General features: G+C 35.9%; 1 protein-coding gene across 1 annotated transcript in view; it reads left to right on the top strand.

Annotated features, from left to right (window-relative positions):
- The window catches only part of LOC137656340 (uncharacterized), a 175,434-nt gene that overhangs the window by 72,300 nt on the left and 80,634 nt on the right, over window positions 1-22,500 (top strand). The window contains exon 2 of the mRNA XM_068390529.1: window positions 612-694. The gene's annotated coding sequence lies outside the window, so the exon portion shown is untranslated. The remainder of the gene's footprint in view (window positions 1-611; window positions 695-22,500) is intronic.

Genomic DNA, 22,500 nt, shown 5'->3' with positions numbered 1-22,500 from the left:
GAGGGGTAGATGGAGATTGTTTGGGCATGCTCCTCGTACTTCCCAAAATAGATTAGTTCACCAAACTTTCAATTGAGCTCCACGAGACACTAGAAGAGTTGGCTGACCCAGGCTTACATGGCTGAGGACTATGGTGCATTAAAAGCTCAAGATAGGGACGACTGGCCAAATCTAACCGAGCCATTTGCGTCAATAGGCGTAGATGATATATATATATATATATATATATATATATATATATATATATGTATGTATGTATGTATGTATGTATGTATATATATATACATATATATATATATATATATATATATATCCAGACACTTGTTATTTATTATGTAGAAGAAACAAGTGACAACAGCCTTAGTTATGGAGTTCTTTTATGTATATATTTTCTAATATCTGATTAATTAATACATAACATTTTATTTTGACTATTGTTAATAAGCAATTAATCAAGGTTGGTCATTCGACACACCCCTATTTTCTTTGTTATTCTACACATGATCCTGATTACTTAACTTTGGGCTATTTAGGTTAACTCCAGAGTTTATGTAAAGATAAATTGCCATGATATATGTGTTATATTAATGTGTTTACAATTTCTCTTGCAGATAAGAAAGGCCACAAAGTGAGCGAAAGAAAACCGAAAATCGAATTGGAAGAAGACTAATAAGGAAATGCCACATAGTGGGTGGTGAGTAAATTGAATACAATTGTTCTTACTCTTCAGATTATTGATTATAAATGGTTGTCTTAGTTTCTACATACACGCACCTCTGTATGTTTTATTATTTATATCTATCTATCTATCTATATATATATATATATATATACATTTATATATGTATGTGTATATATAATTAAAAGCGTAAATATATAGACCTTTATATAAAGGTTACCTTTAAATTTCTTTTTCTAATTTTTTGTATCTCGGGTGGTTAATTCGTCTTCTGGATCAGGACAAAAGTGGCCCATTTTGTTCCCCAAAGCTTATTCTGTTTTATCATTGGCGACTCTGGTTCTTTTCATATGACGATTGTGATATATATATATATATATATATATATATATATATATATATATATATATATATTTATATATATATATTTAATTGTAATACATTATGAATCCGTTTTTATCAGTTGCTCAACCATTCTCTATTTTTAATTTATATTATTTAGCTCTAAGTAATATTGGAACTTTATTATTTACGTGAGTAAGTATTATATAAGAATCATGAAATAAGATGGTAGCGTTATAATTTTGTATTTAGTTTGATATTTAGCTTATAACGTAAGTTTATTCGCCCGCACAAATCTTGAAATAGACATCTGTGTACAAAAGAACTACAAAACTAAATTTCAGAAATAAATGTCTTGATTGCAACAACGCAGTCTCTGCTCGATTGAGAGAAAATCCCAAGGGAACCGTTTTTAATTGGTGGATTTCATTTTCGACGTCAAGTGTGAAGACGAGGATGGAACCATGGTGAACGTCTGGGTGTGAAATTTTATTTAATTGTCTAAGACATATGTGTAGAGAGCGATCTCCCTTTTTTATGCGAGCTTACTAGATCTTTCTTTGTAATTTGAGTGTACCAGTGATCGACTCACGTCTGCTACCATCGTGGTTCGCACCTGGTTAACCACCCGCTAGATCACGGTCATGCTTATTGGTGCCAAGAAATTGCCGTGAGATGAGCAATGTCATCCCTGAATGCTTGGTTTAGAAAAAGGCTGTACATGTTAAACTTCAAAAAGATATGGTGATTAAGAATAGTACCGGAAAGTTCTGGAAATGATAATAATATAGTATATAGTATTCCTTGTTCAGATTGTAACTTGTTCTATGTCGGTCAAACATCCAAGGATATTTCAGTCAGGTTAAAACAGCATATGGTGGCCGACTCTAGGAGTTCTCTTAATAATGCCTGGGCCTTCCAATGGTTAGGATCTAGTCATAGAATTGGATGGTCTGAGAATGATAAAATAATCCATGTAAATGACCAGGAGATTTGATGACTATACCCAAAGGAATGTTGTTGGATCCTTTTTAATCTCCTGCACCATAGTTCAAAATTTAAATCTAAGCCCGGGTCTGTTTACGGTTAATCCTGTATTAATCTTGGATCTAAAATCTGACTTTTCTGGAATTATCGAGAAACTGAGAGTTTTGGGATCCTTTTCTTCTGTATAAATATGATGTCTTTGTATATGTCTCATTGCCTGGTCTGATGATGTCCCTAATGAACGAAAGTACTAAGTTCAATCAAGTCTTTATTTTTCCTTACGTGGCTGTAATATATATATATATATATATATATATATATATATATATATATATATGTGTGTGTGTGTGTGTGTGTGTGTGTGTACGTGTGTGTATGTACGTATGTATGTATGTTTGTATATACACAAATATAGAGAGTGATAATATGCCGTTATAATATGAATGTTTAGACACTTGTGTGAGTTTTGGTTCTTAGAAAAATTTTCAGTGTTTTAAAAAATGTCAGCGAATTGTTTTATTTCCAGCTCTTGCTTCTTTTCTGTTCTACCTTTTAATTTAACAGCTGACTACAATTTGCATAACACTATATATTTATGTTTTTTAGGAATGATAACCTACTAAATCTGCAATAAAGGAATTCTTGTATTATAATAATTCTTCAAAAGGATTTATATTTCGATGATTGGTTTTTGTTTCATTGTTTTCTAGTTTCCGTGAAGATAAAAAAATACCACTTTAACAGATGACACAATTCGAAAGTTTCACAAATTTATAAGAAACTCGTGTAAGTCTTCATCACAAAAATCATTGGAACCAAAGGAGTAAATTATACAACTGAAAACACCAAAAAAATATTTCTAAATAAACTATGATGACATGCTCAGTTTAAGCGTTTCGACCCAACATTTGTTCTTTTAAATTGTGTGACGAAGAATCGTTTTTTGGTGGAAATTACTACCAGGAAGCCTCTCGCATGTTTCTAAAGGCGGTTCTTTGAAAAAGAAACTTTGATGAAATCTCCGAATTGAAATATATATATATATATATATATATATATATATATATATATATATATATATATATATTTATATATATATATATATATGTATATATACGTATGTGTATATTATATATATACATATATATACTGTATATATATATATATATATATATATATATATATATATATATATATATATATATATATATAGTTTTTTTCAATCTTTAATGAAATTACAATAAAAATGTCTCATTCTTTATTCTTGTGTCCGGCTAAACCTTTTAAAAGTGCCTCAGCATTATTTTATTTACCACCTACAGAATTGCAAGCACGGTCTCAATTTATAGATTCTCGTAAAAAATTTACGTAGAGATTGTGCGATAGCAAGGCTCTGCAAACAAGTTTGAACAATCACTTCATCTTTGCTCAAAGCTTAGACTGCAACCCAATTTGTGTGACGACCACAGCTCTAAACATTTAAATATCGCATTTGCTTTTTGTATGATTTTCGCCTCTAACAGTTCTATCATAATGTATACATATTAAATTTCTTAGCATAAAGTAATTATGAGTATCGAGTGATTATTAATCGTCACATACTCAGTATCAAAGTAGTTAGTAAAATTATCAAGATTTTTTTTTTCAAACTACATACCATATACGACTCTATCAGTAATATCGAATACAAGTCCATCAATCATTCCTTATCGTTTACTCCTCTTTACAAAGAGTGGTTAATCGTAAAACTCGTTTTTAGCTCAGACGATGAAAGCACGTCTTTGTGTCAATCTGGGATCCCAAAACATTCGTTAGAATATTCGAAGGTGATTGTTCAAAATCTGTCATCATAATAACTTGATAAACAAATATCTAACCCGGGGTGTATTAGTTTGCCCAATATAAATTAAAAACTATTGGGAGTCGTGACGGGGTTTTTGCCATTTGTGATATTGATAAGTCTATGTGAAGAAGGTATCATGAGCAAGTTCTTGTGAATATAATCAAAATTCGACTACGTGGTTCATTGGAAAATCCTTATTGGCCGATCCTTTTAAAAGTCAAAGTAGGTCAGTTTAAAACAACAACCGGTAATTGCCAGCCAGTAGTAAAGTAGTTGCATTAGGGACCGTAAGATCAACAGCTTTGAACATTTTGATAAGTAAAATAGACAGAACCTGTTGATTTAAGCATTTGTTTTATATATCCTCTTTGAAAAATTGTATAATTGTGAAAATGTGTTCTATGTACTTTATATATATATATATATATATATATATATATATATATATATATATATATATATATAAATGATAAATTTTGCACATTTAAGCGTGTCTTTCATATTTCAAATAAGCCATATATATTAATACATTAAAATCTGTATTATCTTAACCTCCGGATCAGAGCCCCAGGCGAAATCACTCAAAGACTATAGTGGGTATATATATATATATATATATATATATATATATATATATATATACACATATATATATATATATATATATATATATCTTTTCGGTCACGCTCAGTAGTATTACTAGAAGTATAACTACTCGGTCTCTTCCCATCCTCGGAGAGAAGGAGTAGTCATATCCACGTGAGAGGGGTTACAGTTAGGAAAAAGGGAATGGGTGGGAAAGGTTGAATTTGAGTGTGCGCGCGTGCAGGTGTGTGTGCATATCTATCTAAATATTAAGCCGTAATTTTTTATGGGTAGCATACACTATTGTATAACATGGCTTCTAAATATTCAATTTAGCTGCAAGAGCCCGTGTCTGGCCTTACAACGAGTGAAATATTCAATGAAATGGGACCTTTCAAGAGACCAAAATGACTTAGAATAAGGCATTCTACGCTTTTTCAAGTACTTCTACTGAAAAGAGCACCGGTTGTCTCTTCAAGACATTCGGAATAGCGCACAAATCTTTGGAATGTGCCGCCATTAACATGTCTTAACAAGAATAAATCTTAAGATTCTTTATCTCCGCTGAAACATTTTATTTCATGATTATTAGTAAACTTCTTTTGTGTGTGTGTTATGGGGACCTGCAAACACCTTTGGTTAATTCTTTGCAGATAAAAACATGTCTATATAGCTGATAAACTATCAGCGAACGTCTTTTATTCGAAATCCATTTGGATATCAGAATTTACCAGCAAAAAAAAAAAAAATATATATATATATATATATATATATATATATATATATATATATATATATATATATTTATTAGCGGTTACAAATAAACAGTAGATTTTTGTGAATAACTTTATTTTCCAAGTAAAACCGAATTTATATCTCGTGATATCAAAATAATCGTGCGTAGGTATTTTCATATGCCTGCCAGTGTGATGCCAGAAACCTACGGGAGGCTTCACTAAGACTTATAGACATCATTGACACCTACTTGAGAGGTTCTAAAGGGTGAATGAAGTTATCAGGATTAAATCATTAACATCTCGCTCTCTCTCTCTCTCTCTCTCTCTCTCTCTCTCTCTCTCTCTCTCTCTCTCTCTCTCTCACTTTTCCTTCGCCTACACTGCTGGCTCTCCGGTATATAAGTGGGTGTGTGTTATGTCGAGGTGTGGGCTTAGAGAGAGAGAGAGAGAGAGAGAGAGAGAGAGAGAGAGAGAGAGAAAACCAGTGCCATTGGTGGGGCTAGGGTCACCCTTGCCACCCCCTGGATCAATTTTCGGATAATTTGGGTAATGTGGCTTGGACGCGTCGACTGGCGAGGGTGCCACGGGTGGCATTAGGTCCTCTTCCCTCCCCCTTCCCTTCTTCCCGACCCTCCCATACTGTTGCTCGACCCCTCACCCTACCCACTCCTCCTCCTCTAATCACTCCCCCCCCCCTCCCGCCCTTCCCCTGCCTCCTCCTTGGGCCACCCATTATTGCCAGAGCACCAGGGTTATGTATGCGGCGCCTTTTGTGTGTTTGTGTTTTTCTTTATTTTTCTCTTTCTCTCTCTTTCGCTCCTGTGCCAATTTTACATTCTTTACGTCTGTCCGTCCGTCTGTTTGTTCGTTTGGATTTGAATGAATTGGAGACAGCGACTGAATTGGCCCTTTACATCGCTGCATTAATTGGGAGGTCGCGGTCTCGCCAAGAGCATGAGTCTTCGTGGAATATTAAGAGCTCCAATGTAGTTTCGACCTTAACGTATCCTGATAGGAGCGGTAATTAGAAGGTCATAGGTCAGGTCGAGTATACTGAATTATATGATAACCTTTAATGGGGTAAAACTACTGCAGTTAAAAGTCGTGCATGTGTTTAGAGGTTAATGGTAATAGTCGATTGCTCGTTGTAAAAGAGAAATTAGAGCAATGTGTGAAGATAAAGTGGCTGGTGAAAAGGAATTTCCAATCTCACACTGGGGTTAAATGGCTTGCTAAGAGTCACCTATTGCACTTTAGGAACTATCGTCGGGTGTGGCAAGTAAAGGGTAAGAATTTTATATATTTTTCTCTCTTCCAGGACAAGATTGATATTTTAATAATTAGCTTTTATATTGCTGAAACCAATGCGGCGAATCTTTGGCCTGATATTGAGATGGTTTTATTATTAGTGATATTACTAGCTAAGATGCAACCCTAGTAGGAAAGGCAGGATGGTATAAGCTCATGAGCTCTAACAGGGAAAAATAGCCCGGTGAGGAAAGGAAATTAGGAAATAAATAAAATACATTAGAGGCAATGAACAATTAGAATAACACATTTAAGAAATATTAACATTAGAATATATCTTTCATAAATAACCTATGAAAATAGACTTATGTCAGCCCATTCATATTCAATATAAAAACATATTTATGCTTGTTTATGTCTTTCCATCTTTATCTAGTCGGGGATTCCATAAATATATTGATTTTTGCACTGTAGTTAATTTACTTGCTAGTTGATTATAGCAGTTTTGTGTAACTATATATCATTTTGTTTTTTAAATCTGCTAATGATGTAAATTTTTAATCAGTTTCCATGCCGATGTGTCCCTGGAAAAATACCTGAACCGTAGACACTATTTTCAAAATCAACATGAAAACGATTTTGTTGAGATTTTAGACCTGCAGTTGATACTACCCTAGGTCTGGTTACCTTCGAGAAGTTTCGGAACTTGCCTAAGGTTTCGAACTTACTTGTAAAGCGATTCAAATGGAAGCCTAGGATTTATGAGTACCAACAGCACTTCTAGAAAAGGCTTAGAACTATCTGCCGAGCTGTTTAGTATTAGAAGCTACAGGGTAAATTCGCTAGGTTTTAAGACTGGCGGCAGTGTCAGGAGTTGAATTTACTCTTAAAGACTAACTTAAGCTTAAACTCGTGATGATTTTAATGCAAATCACATTGCTTTAAAAATATCTAATTGTAAAATATCTAGCTTATATTCCAACTCGTTACGAACTTGCTAGTAGGCTAAAATACCTATGGAGAGATTTGCTATTTGTTTCAGAATTTGATAGAACTCGGAAACCATTGAGAATTGTTTATGACGAAATTGGACTTGGTAGAACGTTGATATATATATATATATTTTTTTTTTACCAGCAATCTGAATACGGGGAAGATTTTTCTTTTTATAGTCTGTGATGACCAACTTTGAATTCTCGAAAATTTTGGATTTGAAAAATATTGAAAAAGTTAGTAAACTAAACTCTTGTAAGATTGAAGCCTCTTTGAAAACGTTTGGGTTTGAGAATAATTTAATGGTCACCTTTAGAAAGATACATCAAGAGCAAAGGGCACAGTCAGACACTGAAATAAATAACTGTTATAATGCCATTACTTCATCCTGATTTTCGGATCGCAAAAATATCGTCTGAGTGGTCAAGACCAATGCGTGAGAATGTCGAGGAAATATTATTTTGTTCTAAGTTTACATATTTAAATTTCAGCATGTGCGTGTGAAAATCCACTTAAGGCATTGACTCTCTCATGATTGTCAACGAAGACGTGACAAGATTTTAGTTTATCAATATGGTATTTCCTTTCCATAAAGTTCTTTTATTCGGTGATTTCCATTGTAATGGGTAGTGTACTGTCTTTGATATCATTCAATAAACGACCAACTGATTCGTTTTATTCTTTACTTAAAGAAACGCAATTGAATTGTAGAATATTAAGGAAAGAAATCTTCTTTTCACACACAGCTGCTAGATTTTTTTATATGACTACTTAAGAAATAAAGTAATTTTCGTTGATGATTTAATAAATCCCAAGAAATATTTATAGGTTTATCTATTTACATTCAGCAAAGTGGTAACGTGTTCGTCTAGCTTTCGCATGGCAGCAGATCGATCCCAGGCCAAGTCGTGAGATTAAGCTGTTTACTGGTGAGGCCACTGCTGTCGTCGGGCACCACAGTGGTGGCGTTGGGCTTGTCCGGCAGACGTTCTGGTGAGTATCTACAGTATCTGATGAAACTGGAACTGAAACCTTTTTTACCTTTTTGTTAATGTGCAATAAATTCCAAGGTTATCGTCCTAGTTACAAAGTCTCGGAAGACGGGAAGGACGTTTCTCTTGAAGTTTAGTCTCACGTCAAAATTACGAAAATCCGGCGCTCTAGATGTTGATTTGACGAGTGTTCACATCGGTGCTTTCAGTTGTGCTTCTTGCATCCTGCTTCGACAGGTGATCGTTGAGCTGCCATCTGTCCACGTTCCTTTGTCCTACATTTGCGGGAGATTGTTGTGCGGGTGTTTGCCTGCTTCCCGGCTTCTTGCTTTGACAGGTGATCATCGCACAGTCGCTATATCACCGTGTCCGTGGTTTGGTTTTAATGTGTGGATGCAGCTGGTTTCTTCGTCTTAGTTTTTATTATTATTATTATTATTATTATTATTATTATTATTATTATTATTATTATTATTATTATTATTACAAGCTAAGATACACCCTAATTGGAAACGCAGGATGCTATAAGCCCAAGGGTTCCAACAGGGAAAAATAGCCCAGTGGAGCAAGGAAACAAGGAAATAAATAAACTACAAAATGAGTAATGAACACTAAAAATAAAATATTTTAAGAACAGTAGCAATATTAAATTAAATCTTTTACATATAAACTGTAAAAAGCAAACAAAACAAGAAAAAAAAACAAGCGGAAGAGAAATAAGAGAATAGTGTGCCTGAGTGTGCCCTCAAACAAGAGAACTCTACCCCAAGACGTTGGTTTGTCGTAAATATTTTGAGTTTCATCGGTGTAATTCCGAGCAACATCTAGATAAGCAAACATTAGTTGGATGTTTTATCTCCTGACGTTAGCGGGGTCGCTAATTTCATGCCATCAAAATTTCCCCTCCAAACATTAGCCTTAAAAGTCGACCGTGGATATATTTTGTTGCGTGTTTCCTCTGTATAACGCTATTCCATGTTAAAAATCTTTCAGTCGACCGGCCATAAAGGTAGGCTTTTTAATCCGTTATTCTGTTCTCTGTGTGTGTCTACATTTAACCCATTATAGACTATGCGAGTTTTCCATTAGTTTATTGTGCGATTTATCCTTCGCATCTGTTATTAATCAAAAGCTTTATTTTTGTATTATTCTCATGGCAATCGCCCACCATTGTTGTGTTTTCCATGTTCCCGATGTATACTCTCACCGATTAACCCCAAACGGCCACTATATCACTCTACTCTATCCTATAATGCTCCGGGACTCATCTCTCTCTCTCTCTCTCTCTCTCTCTCTCTCTGGCTCTGTTGACCAGCCGGGCCTATCCATCCCTACCCCTCCGCAACATCATCCCCACGTCTACTCCCTTCCCAGGCTGGTCTGTTCGTCTGTCCGTAACACCCTAAATATCACCGCTGCCCAGTGTTCAGCCTCGTACACAAAGCCTCTAGAGTAATAGTATAAACACGTAACATACAAGTATTTGATCTAATTGTTATGCAGCTTTCTGCAACGAGTTACATTTAAATCAAAGCTGCTTAGTCCATTCATTCGGCTAAAAGCTTCACAGAAACTGTTGTAGCGGCCAGCGGATTATCAGGGGGAATAGGCCAGGGGAGTGGGTAGGAGGAAAGAGCATGATTCTCACTTCTCCCTTCCCTCTACCACTCCCCCTCCCCTCTCTCTCTCTCCAACAGCCTTTCCTGGCTCTCGACATCCCCCTGCCCCTACTCCCGAGGGAAGGCCGTAGGAGTTGGGTGGTTGGTTTAGTTTCGTTGGTTGTTGATGTAGGAGAGGAGCAGGGGAGGGGGGAAGGTTGTGGTAAGTGGATGGGGGAAGAGAAGGGAAGGGAGAAGGCCCCGGTTGGTGGTGGGATGGGAAGGAGACCAGGAGGTCGTGCTAAAGGGTCACATATTCTGGCACAGATAACCCTTGATGAGTTGATTTTCCATCATTTTCCTCCAGATCGCATTTTTTCCATTTTTTTTTCTTTTTATGTTTCATAGACAGTTCCTCCTTGATGTTCTTTTCTTTCTCTTTCTCTCGTCTTTCTTCCTATTTTCTTTCCCCTCTGCTTGCTGAGTAAGGTGTGTTGCCTTTCCCGTCAGTTCTGTGCTACCTGCGATGTTTTATTTTTTGTTCTCCACTCCAATAAGTGTGGGGAGAGATCTCCCCACATATGTTCCCTTTTGGTCATTTTCTTGTCCCCATTGCATTCCTCTCGTTTATTCACCCCTCAGCAAGACATGCCTGAAGGGTATAAATTAAGTACGACTGCAATAACTGCGGTTAGAGAGAGAGAGAGAGCGAGCGAGCGTGCGTTTTCCGTTGGCATGATCCCTTCAAATTCGTAAAAGGACAAAAAAAACTGAGGTCGAAGCAAAACATCTACAAGAATTTTCTCTTTGTGATGCCAAGTAAAAAAAAAATGCGTTGCTGTATCCCTAAAGGCTAAACACAAGTTTGTTCTTCTGCCCCTGCTGTCGTTGCTGCGAGTGCCAGGTAGCAGCAGCAGCAACAGCAGCAGAGAGCCTACGTAGCTTTCGCCGTTGCTGCAAGGGCCAAGTTTGGACAATAGCGCGCTCTTGCCGCTGTCAGCAAGAAGTTCCTGCCGTCCTCTGCTAACGACACACGTGTCACCAGAGACTGCGGGTGTTACGGGGACTGTACGGGGTTGGTGGTACGGGAGTGGGAGTGGATTATGGGATATGGTTGCGGTGGGGAAGGAAGGGGAGGGAAAGAGGGCTCAGGCAATAGTGTTAAGGGGAGTTATTGGAGGCCTAGCCTGGAAGCCTCGCCAATGGGGAAGGTATGCTGTAGTAGAGATGTCGATAAGGTCGGTTAGTGGAAAGGAAAAGGAGACAAGAGAAAGAAAAAAGGACGGCGAGGGTAGATGCAACAGAATAAAAAGAACTGGGAAAACAAATCATGCAAACGGACAGACGTGTCACATTCGGGGATAAATAGAATTTAGGTGCGTTCTCGTTAATCATGGAACGAAAATGTTCGGGTGGCCTGCTTTGATTATATTGCATGAAATTGATAAATAATAGCTGTCGGAGTGTTTAAACAGACAAAATGTAGCCGCAAGCAAGCAGAAAGACAACAGAATTGAAAATGAAAGAGAAAGTTATTATTATTATTATTATTATTATTATTATTATTATTATTATTACTAAGCTACAACCCTAGTTGAAAAAGCAGGATGCTATAAGGCTAAGAGCTCCAACAGGGGAAAATAGCTCAGTGAGGAAAGGAAATAAGGAATTAGATAAACTATATGAGAAGTAATGAACAATTGAAATAAAATATTTGAAGAACAGTAACAACATTAAAACAGACGAGAGCAGATCAGATGAAATCCACGAAACCACATTGGAACTGAGGTTCAAAATGTTGCAACAGCAGCAGCATTTGCTGGTCGAAATTCCCATAGTGCGTCGATTTCTTTTTATAAGCGGTCGGGCAAAAATACGGTTTCAATTACGTATCGGGTAATCCTCGTTTAATTAGTCTTTATATGCTGAAAGCGCCAGTGTCTGGCTTTTTATTCGTCGGTTGATATACTACATATGCTGGGAGTGTTTTATATGCACGTGCACATGGTACAAATACATATGCGATGACTTTTAATAGATTTCAAATATCAAGGAACTTATTACAATTTTTTTCTCGCATTGTGGAAGTTTAAATTCATATTAAAACTCGCTATAAATCGCAGTTTTAATGTCTGTGATGATTTTTTTAATTTTGGGTTTTTTGTTTTGTACGTTATTGGGTAAATAATATTTTGTTTCCCACAAGTGTCAAGACAGACGATGCTTTCCAATATCTTATGGTTTGAGTAAACTTGGTAATATTATTTTACCAGAACTAACTGTAAGTACCAATTATTATTATTATTATTATTATTATTATTATTATTATTATTATTACTATTATTATTATTATCATTATTATTATTATCATGTATAAATTACAGGATTCATTTGTAGTAATTATTTTATTCGCGAAAACAAACCACAATTTTATGGTAATTGTTTTAATGATGGAAATATTAGAATAATAACAATAAGTGAATCTGAGGAGAGTGATTCAACCGTTAGTATATTCATGACTTGGGTGATTAACATTGTTCTTGAATACTGATCAAAATTGATGTTACAATGAATGATATAAAGTTATCTTATGATTAAAAAATATATTTTTTTTACGGTCAAGCATATTTTTTATCCGTATTCTATAATTTGTCGTAAATAATTATACCTTTATTTTTGTTTTACTATTATTAATAAAGTGAGCATGTTTAATATTAGACTATAATTACTATAACACTTATCTTTATATTAACGATGCAGTATACAAAGCAATAAAGGTTTCTTGAGCATCTAGAATTATTCGAGATTTGCAAACTTAACGGTTAATTGGTATAGTTATAACACTTAGGTGAATTAATGCGCGATAAGTGTTAAGTGGAGGCTCATTTATATTAGTCTTTCTCTGCCAATGCTCACTGGTCGTTTGCATTATTGCACATGTGGTGGATGAATTGACTCTCTAAGCCTAGAGATCACAAGAGAATGGCGGGATGGCAGTAAACACAACAATAAAACCGAAAAATCTAATTTTCTTTGTTACACATTCGCCATTACTTTTATGTGTGTATATATATATATATATATATATATATATATATATATATATATATATATGTGTGTGTGTGTGTGTGTGTGTGTGTGTGTGTGTGTGTGTGCATATATATGAACTACACACATACATGTACATTATATATATCTATCCTCATTTCCATCATCAGCCGTTGCTAGTCCACTGCAAGACAAAGGCCTCAAACACACACACATAAACGCACACACACAAACGCATATATATATATATATATATATATATATATATATATATATATATATATGTATGTATGTATATATACTCTCTACAGTTTAACAATTGGCTGTGAAATTATGTCAGTGTTTTACGCAGAATGGAGGCTTATTTCTTTATCAGCTTTGATAACCGCAAATAAAACATTGATAATCGGCAACATTTTTTTTTTCTACAATCTAATACGACCGTATACAATGGCCGCTACCTAATGGGCATTGTATAATACATAATGGTAGTTGCATAACTACTTTCTTAGTCACCTTGGCTAGACTCTAGGATTGAATCGAGCTGAAAAAAGAACCCTAAAGTTGATACATGCTGTGACTACAGATCTGCTAAAATCTCCATTTTTGTAGTTTTCCCAAATAAAGTTGGCGATGTCCAAAGCATAAAACCCAATTTACTTTTACCTTTTGCTGAAATATATCCGCTGCTGTACTCAGGGCTATTTTTATATTGCGTTCAGTTTAAAGGTTTAAAGGCTGCTAATGAATGGCAGAGGCAAGGCACAGTGATATTGCCCTATCAAGCAGGACAATGCCCTAGAGACCGACCATAAATACATATGATCAGCGCCCAAGCCCCTCTTCACACAAGCTAGAACTAAGGAGGGCCAGGCAATGTCTGCTGATGACTCAGCAGATAGACCTATAGGCTCCCCCCAAACTTCCCATCTTTAGCTCACAAGGATGGTGAGGTTGCAGTGATCAAAGGAACTAACGAGTTTGAGCAGGACTTGAACCTCAGTCTGGTGTTTACCAATCAGGGACGTTACCGCTATTTTAAGTGTTATTGTTTTGGAATGAGATAGCGATGTCCCGTACTGCGGTTCCAAAATCAGGAGAAACCATTGATGAGTTTTCTGCTAAGTGGTGATAAAGCCCTCCTTTTAAAACTAGGCCGATGAAGCGAAGAGCAATCAATGAATTATGCATGAAAGAAGGAAAGGAATCTTAACCTCTTAGATCTTGGAAAGTGGATCAAATCTTTATGAAAGAAAACCGGATCCACGAGCAGACTGTATTTTGGAGGTATGAATGGCCATCATATATGATTTATTGTGTTAGAATATCAGAAGTTTAAGCGAAATATTGGTAAATTATTGATTTCAGGTGTATGACTTAGAAGCAATATATTTGCATATAAATCTTGCTTAATTGTAATGATTATTGTAGTAGACAGTTCTGCAATGGAGACAGTTAATACACTACAATGTAGTCATTTTTCAGCATGAGACAAGGGGGAAGCTTTTTATATAATGTAGTCGGGTATCAGTTGTCTTGTAAGAAAAGATTAAATGGGTGATTAATAGAAATTCAAGTACGTGATATATCGATAGATATTTATTACTTTCAGATTGTTTATTTCTGGAAGAGATAAACAAATTTCCCACGATCTATTCCCTGTTACGGAAAACTGCTTATTTGACTAACACGCGTGAACATGGGCTCGTCTTGAGAGTTTTTTTTTTTTACTTATTTCTGAATCAGTCTGCCAGTAGTTCATAAATGAGGTCCCATACAAGTCTAATAATAATGATTTAGAATTAGTGTTCACTCATTTCTCTGGTGTTACAACAAGCAATGTTGACCCTTAAACTGGGACGTCCGATTATGCCTTAAAAATCCGTTAATAATCAAGACTGAGCAGGCAGTCTTTGATGTATAAGATAGATATAAAATATCAAAAAGATCTTAGTGTCTTTTAAGTGACCTACTATATTAAAAATGTTCAAAGTTGTTTAAAGAAGAGGGGTATGTTGTCCTCCTCGAGTGTTGAGTTATCATACCAAGGTCGAAACATAGTTTTATGGCGATTACTGGGAAAAGATTTGACCTTGATCAAATACTATCTTCCTTGTTTTTTACAAAAACATTGTTTTATTAGCTCCTCTGTTGTTTATTATTTCTTGCGAAGGTATCTCGAAAGGGCTTTTTTTGCACTAGTTGGAGAATAGGTAATAAATTTAGTTTATGCAATGACCTTAGTTTTTTGACACCTTTCTTACAATTTTTAGTGTCATACAGAAATGATTTAGTCTGTTCATGAAGTCCATGAAATTGGTTTTGATTTCAGTGCTGCTTTGGTCTTCAGAATTTTTTTTTTTTTTTTTTTTTTTTTTTTTTTTTTTTTTTTTTTTTTTTTTTTTTAAGGAAGTCTCAAGTCAAAGTCTGAGGTATGATAACTTCAGATGATAAAATTGACGATAGAAATTTGTCCAGTAACTATGTAAATTTTAGAAAAAAATTGATTTTTTTTAATTAGTAGTAATTATGCCCTATAACTGAGAAACCTTCCTTAGATCAAAATATTGCTATCAGTTTGATTGTGGCTTCACGATATAGAATTTTAGCAAGAGCGATCACAAGGGTACAGTCTCTAAAAGAGACTTTCTTACTTCTCGTCCCCACTTAATGGAAAATCCTAGTGCGTCTCAGAGGGGGTTGGAGCCGTTTGCTTATTCACGAATTCGGACTTTGCACTCGAGTTTCTTGGCTGTAAGCTAACACCAGTTTCTCGACTGTATCATACGGTCAACTTCTACAGTTTCACAAACAGTAAGTAGCAGTCGCTACCACGAGAGTCAACCAGTTAGATCGGTCATTCAGTTTATTTTTAGGTGAAACTTTGTTTACCTTCGTAGAGGCAGCTGACAAGCCATTACAGGGGAAGAGAAGCCTCTTGAACACTGCCTCTTTACTGTAAATAATCTCGATTAGGACATCCATACTTGTCGTATTTGCTTTGTGAACCAATATTAATAATAAAGAAGCAAATGAAGAACGCAGAGACGAGCGGCCTGACAAAATGTTTGCCTTAAAGGTTCTCCGGGATCTTTTTTCAGACAGAGACGAGCAAGTCTAGTAAATAATGACGAATGTTGTCTTGTTCTCTTTTGCTAGGCTTGGATAAAACAAAAGTTTTTTTTTCTTTTTTTAATCGCAAGGCTTAGCTTGTTTCTCGTTCTTTATTTTATTTTTCGTCTCTCTTTTTCCATTTCCTAATTATTTTTACTTTTTATTTTTCAATGACACCTCTGCATTCAATATTAGAATCGATAATATTACCATTTTTTAATAATTCTAAATTTTTGCAATTTTTCATTGTAATGAACTAACATGCTTTAATCTGGTATTAAACACTTTTACAATATCTTTTGAGAACAATGGAAACTTCGTTTCGAAGTCACTCGACTGATTGTGTCGTATCTTTATGAATGTATGTATTCATACATTGTTATTCTCTAGTGTATTTTATTAGAGACCCCTCCCCGATCCCCCTTCCGAAGGTATATTTAGTCTCTGGCTTATACAACTGAAGGAACCAAGGGATGGAGAAGGTGCATTCATTATTCAGCACAGAGTGTGGTTGTAAGTTTCTATATTTGGCTGAATCCAGATGACGGGGTCTCTTGGAGGGCGCTTGCGAGAGAGAGAGAGAGAGAGAGAGAGAGAGAGAGAGAGAGAGAGAGAGAGAGATTGGAGGGGGTGGAGTGGATGAGCATGAAGATGATGATGCTCGGATTAGGAGGTAAAGAGGCAACCAAAAAGAGGAGCAGATGATGATGAAATAGTAGGGAAGACGAATATCACTGTGTACGACACTCGGATCGAGAGAGAGAGAGAGAGAGAGAGAGAGAGAGAGAGAGAGAGAGAGAGAGAGAGAGAGAGAGAGAGATATTTGCCTTGTCCTTTTTAGTTGACAAATGCATGTGCTAATGCGATGTTCCCCTGAAACAGTGCACGTAATTTTAATCATTAGTATTTGCCATTGTGTAAATTTAACGAAAAGATTATTTTGACAAGAATTACGTGGTCCATGTGTTTTATTTTTTATGAAAATGTACGATATTCCCCAGCTTGATTAGAGGCCGATTGCAATAACTGGCAGACTGTCATTATTCTTCCAAATTCTCTTATGTAGGTGAAAATTTTATTTTTCCTTACATGAAAACTTTTTATTAAAATCTATCCTTCTTGACGTTATATAGTTAAACAAGTAATTCGAGTAGTTTTCTGATATATCTTAGTTGTTTATAAGACTGTACATATAGTTTTCCTAATTCAATTATTGAAACCTTTTTACCGTTGATATTTTTTGTTTTTAGTGTGATTAGGTCTATTATGTTTGGCGTAATGTTGGATGGCATTTTTAGAATTAAGTCGTTTCACTCTCTATCGACCACACATTTGTTGCTCTTGAGATTATATAGAGCTCAGTATACGGAAGATGAAACTCTTGTTAATTTTCAATCACCCGAAACGCTAATTTGGGCTTTTGTATTATCGCGTTTCCATGACAATTGCAATTTAAAACAATGAAGGTATCACCACTTAATAGAAAACCGGACCTTTTAGATCAAAGCTCACAGAAACACAATCAACAATACTAAAAATCTAATGAAAGGGGAGGGTTGGACATAAAATAAGAAAATTATAACATCTGGAATGGGCCTCGTTATGTATGTGGCAAATAGAAAACGGTTTGGAATTATTATCCCATGCATATTTTAGAAAATGATAAGAAAAGAAAAGTTATCCTATTTCGATCCCAACTATACTGACTGCCTGCTGGAGTCTCTTAATGAGGCTTATTAACAAAATAGAATTCACTCAAACATCGTGGAAAAATAGAATGGGCATAGAATCCAAGTTATTTTTTTTTCTTTGTAGGCCAGGCATTTCCCTTCATTGATTTTGAATGTTCTCGCTCACAATATAAATGTCATAAAAGAAAGTTTAGTATTTTTCCTGTTGTAGTGATTAATCACCTACAAAAGTAATCCTAGTCTATGGAAGCCTTCACGTCCCCTTTTTATAAAAATATTAGCCGGGCTTTTTTTTTAAACATTATTAAATCTTAGATATTAAGCTTTGTTCTCATTCAATTTGCCATCCGCACAAAATAGAAAAGTACCAACTGAAGAGTAATCACGCACAACCTTCTGTCTTTTGTTTTCTCTTAATTCAACAAACTGCCTCTAACATTCCTTGTTGAGTCAATAGCTACAAGCACGAAACGCTGTTCCTTCCTTCAAATATTTTGACAAACTCAGTCTAGTCGCAGATGTACCACTTTTGTGCGGAACGTTACTTTGTCGATGTTTAAGGTTTTGTAGGTGTAGAAAGGGGTGTTTTACTTGTATTTTGTGATGTCGAGATACTTTTATTGTTGCAAAATGTAATGGCATAACCTATACACCCTTCGTCAGTTTACAGCTTTTAGAGGGTTTATGTAAAAAGCTCCCTAAGATGATATCGTATAAAAACTTTTTTTTCCTTTTTATAAGCGACCAGCTGATACTCAACCACGTGTTTAGAAGTACAATAGTGTGGTTCAGGTGCCAGTTTCATTTTCTTTTAGCAAATTATTCGTATGAATCTATAATAGAATCACTTCCAATTCTGAGATTTTTCCTATCTCTCTTGTGACTTAAAACAAAACCTTTATTTTGATGTTTGCTATCCTGGGATTAGGGACTCTGCCTCTATCTCTGTCTGGACCACCAATGTAAATCAAGCCTTCTGAAACCCATGTATTGTGATAAGAACAAAGGAGCCCCAGTTTCCGTAGACATTTATTGCCCTTGCAACGAAAGTGCTGCTCCTTCCTTCCGTATTTGTTTTTGTAATGCAGTCTTGTTATTCAGACAGTCATAAGTAGAGTTAAGAAATCTCATGTATCATTCTAATAGTATTTTCAGTTCTTGTTGTTTCTCACAACTTGTTGACAATGATGGTTTCCATATGACCTGGATTGAGTTTAAATGTCTTATTTCATTCCTTTCAATATTAAATCAGTACTTATCCCATTTCAGTGTAAGTCTGATCGTACCATGTTATGTATGTTAGAACTTCATGTACACAGATCAATGCGGGATAATATTTATAATCTTCTTCTTATATTAACGTGCCTTTTCCCGGTTGTTTGGGGTAAGTAGGGTTGCCTTCTATTTGAAGGACTCTGCTTTAGCTTTGGGTTAGACCGTAGTCCCGATCGGCTGCCCTGCCTGACCTCGCTTAGACCCCGATAGCGTATGTTCATGTGTTATACCAGTCACCAGCGTCCTTCCTCCCAGCAACTAGGAGTCCTGGCGCAGTTAGGTCGACAGTTCGAGACGTGTGAGATGTCTGTTATGGTTTTAGGTGTTGGATTGGCTTTGTGTGTGTGTATTAAGCCTGCCTGACACTTGCGCGCATTTTTGGCACGCACTGGCACGCATTGATGCGCGCCAGTGCGTGCCACTTTTTGGCACGCACTGGTGTTTTTCGCGCACTGTTCACGACCAGTTCACTCCAGTTCGCGCATCGTTCACGCGACGTTCACGCGACGTTCACGCGATTGGCACGCGTAGTTCGCGCATCGTTCACGACACGTTCACGCGAGTTCACTCATCATTCCGCATCGTTTCCGCATCGTTCACGCCAGTTCACGCCAGTTCACGAATTGGCCACTCCATATAAAAACGGGGCTTCTCCAACCCGAGGACATTCTTGGATTGGCTTCGGAAGAGACAACAATGCTCTCTGTCAGAGACACCATTGCATTGAGGAGAAGAAACGTATCTTTTTCGTTTGTATTTTTTGTTGCCCTTTATTTTTGTGTCAATAAGAAAGCATTTGATTTACATATAAATAGCAGACATGAAATATGTAAAAGTATTAAGAAAGCATTTTATTTTAACATTAAAAGCAGCAAACATGAAAAGTTTTTAGGCTGTTGATTTTAAGGTAATAGAGAAAAAAGTGTGTTGAAATAAGAAATCATTTTATTTTTACATTAAAACAGCAAACAGAATAAATTTGTTTTGCCCTTCATTTTAAGGTAATAAAGAAGAATAAGTATGTTGATGAAATAAAACATCATTTTATTTTTACATTCAAACAGCAAACTTAAAAATTTCTTGGGTTTATTTTTCAGTTAATTTTTATTTAAAACAAAAGTTTTGGGTCTTGATTGGTAATAGAGGAAAATAAGTGTGTGCATGAAATAAGACATTTAGTTTTACATTCAAACAGCAAATATAAACAATTATTAGGTTTATTTTTCTTTCCTTTTCATTAATTTTTTCGTTTCCTTTTTGTTTCTCTTCATTATAAAGTTATAGAAATAGTTTGAAATAAGACATCATTTTATTTTTACATTCAAACAGCAAATATAAAAATTTATTAGGTTTATTTTTCTTTCCTTTTCATTAATTTTTTCGTTTCCTTTTTGTTTCTCTTCATTATAAAGTTATAAAAATAGTTTGAAATAAGATATAATTTTTTTTTCACATTAAAACAGCAAATATGATAATTTATTAGGTTTATTTTTCTTTCCTTTTCATTAATTTTTTCGTTTCCTTTTTGTTTCTCTTCATTATAAAGTTATGGAAATAGTTTGAAATAAGATATCATTTTTTTTTCACATTAAAACAGCAAATATAAAAATTTATTAGGTTTATTTTTCTTTCCTTTTCATTAATATTTTCGTTTCCTTTTTGTTTATCTTCATTATAAGTTCACGCCACTTCCCGCATCGTTCACTCCAGTTCACTCCAGTTCACGCCAGTTCCCGCACTGTTCACTCCAGTTCACTCCAGTTGGCGCATCGTTCACGGCCATTTAGTGCGTGCCAATGCGTGCCACAAACTTTAAACATTTCAAAGTTTTGGGCCCGCATGGCACGCATTGGTACGCTCTGGCACGCGAGTTCCCGCACTGTTCACGACATTTTCACGGCTCGTTCACGCGAGTTCGCGCATCAATGCGTGCCAGTGCGTGCTACGAATGCGTGCAAGTGTCAGGTACCCTTTAGTCTGTAACACCCATTTAATCAAACCTATCCGTCGATTACATGCATAATCCTGAGCAGTCTACGTGGATAGCCAAGTGCCCGCCTCTCTGACTGGTCGGCTGCTGATTTGAACCAGCGCGTGCCACAGACTTCTACGAAGTCTAAGTTCGCTGCCCTAACCATCGAGGCGAGTAATGTTTATAGTGTGTGTGTGTATATATATATATATATATATATATATATATATATATATATATATGTGTGTGTGTGTGTGTGTGTGTGTGTGTGTGTGTGTCTTTTATACTTGAAAGAAAGATGTTTAGGAAAGGAAGGGCTTCTATATCCAGGCAACATGCGAGTGCGTGCAAGATATGGTTGCCTGGTGCTGTGTGTTGTAGAGGGGGAGTTTGACGAGATACTGGTGACCCACCTGTTTAGCTGTATGGAGTGACTAATGCTGGGATTTTTTTCATTCCACAAGGCTTCATCCATGATCCGGCAGACTTTTTCTGGAGCCTCCAGATTAAGATTTTTGTGTATACATGTGTGAGTGTGTGTGTTAAGAAGACTACACTTCCAGGAAGTGTGGAATAACTCTTTCGAGAAAATTCGGATTCAGTCTATTCACCGAGTGAAAATATTTCTAGCTAGATTATTTCACGGAAATTTCGAATCGTGTAGTTTTCTTCGAACTTTCATTAGTGCTCGAGTAGTTTTGCTGTATCCATAAGTATCATAATTTAAATGGATCGGTGAAATTTACGGTGAAAAACGCAATTTTCATGTATCGGAGTTTTCCAGACAAAAGAATCAATAGTTGGTCGATGGAACTGCTCATTTCGGATCCCTTTTTATTTAGTGTCTGTTTGCAAAGATGATCTTACTTGCCTAACAGTTCAGGTAGTTTGATATACATTTCGATCTACTGTAGATATTGGAATTTCTTAGTTTCTGCAGTTTTCCCATTTTCCTGTAATATTCTTCTTAAACAGAAGTTGGTTTTTCGCTTCGTATGCCATTATCCCCCACTTTCTCCCCAACCGTCATTCCTGTGCTGTATTTTTAGGGCGTGAGCTAGATATGGACGGACGGTAAGCTGCCCCTTCTTGTCAACCTTCGCATAAAAAAAGGCGAAGCGTATCGACTTCTTACGTTGAAGGGGTCGTCGTGTTTCTCCCGGACAGGGCGTTGGGCCACTTCGACAGGAGCCTTAATTAATTTGCCAGCGATCCATCTTGTCTAGGGTTTGTTATGTGCTGTTAGTCAACGGGATGTCTCTTTGTTTCGTCGGCCTGTCTGTGAAGTTGTGTTTTTTGGCTCCTTACAACAATGTCATGTGGTGTATATAGTTTAATAATTCCTCGCACTGTTTCTTTTATAGGAAATAACAGTAATTAGAAAATGGATATGTTT

Source organism: Palaemon carinicauda, chromosome 1 (genome assembly GCF_036898095.1).
Source record: "Palaemon carinicauda isolate YSFRI2023 chromosome 1, ASM3689809v2, whole genome shotgun sequence".
In the NCBI taxonomy this organism is placed as follows: Eukaryota; Metazoa; Arthropoda; class Malacostraca; order Decapoda; family Palaemonidae; genus Palaemon; species Palaemon carinicauda.
Note: the sequence above shows the minus strand (reverse complement) of the source record. Positions and strands in the feature narration are given on the sequence as shown.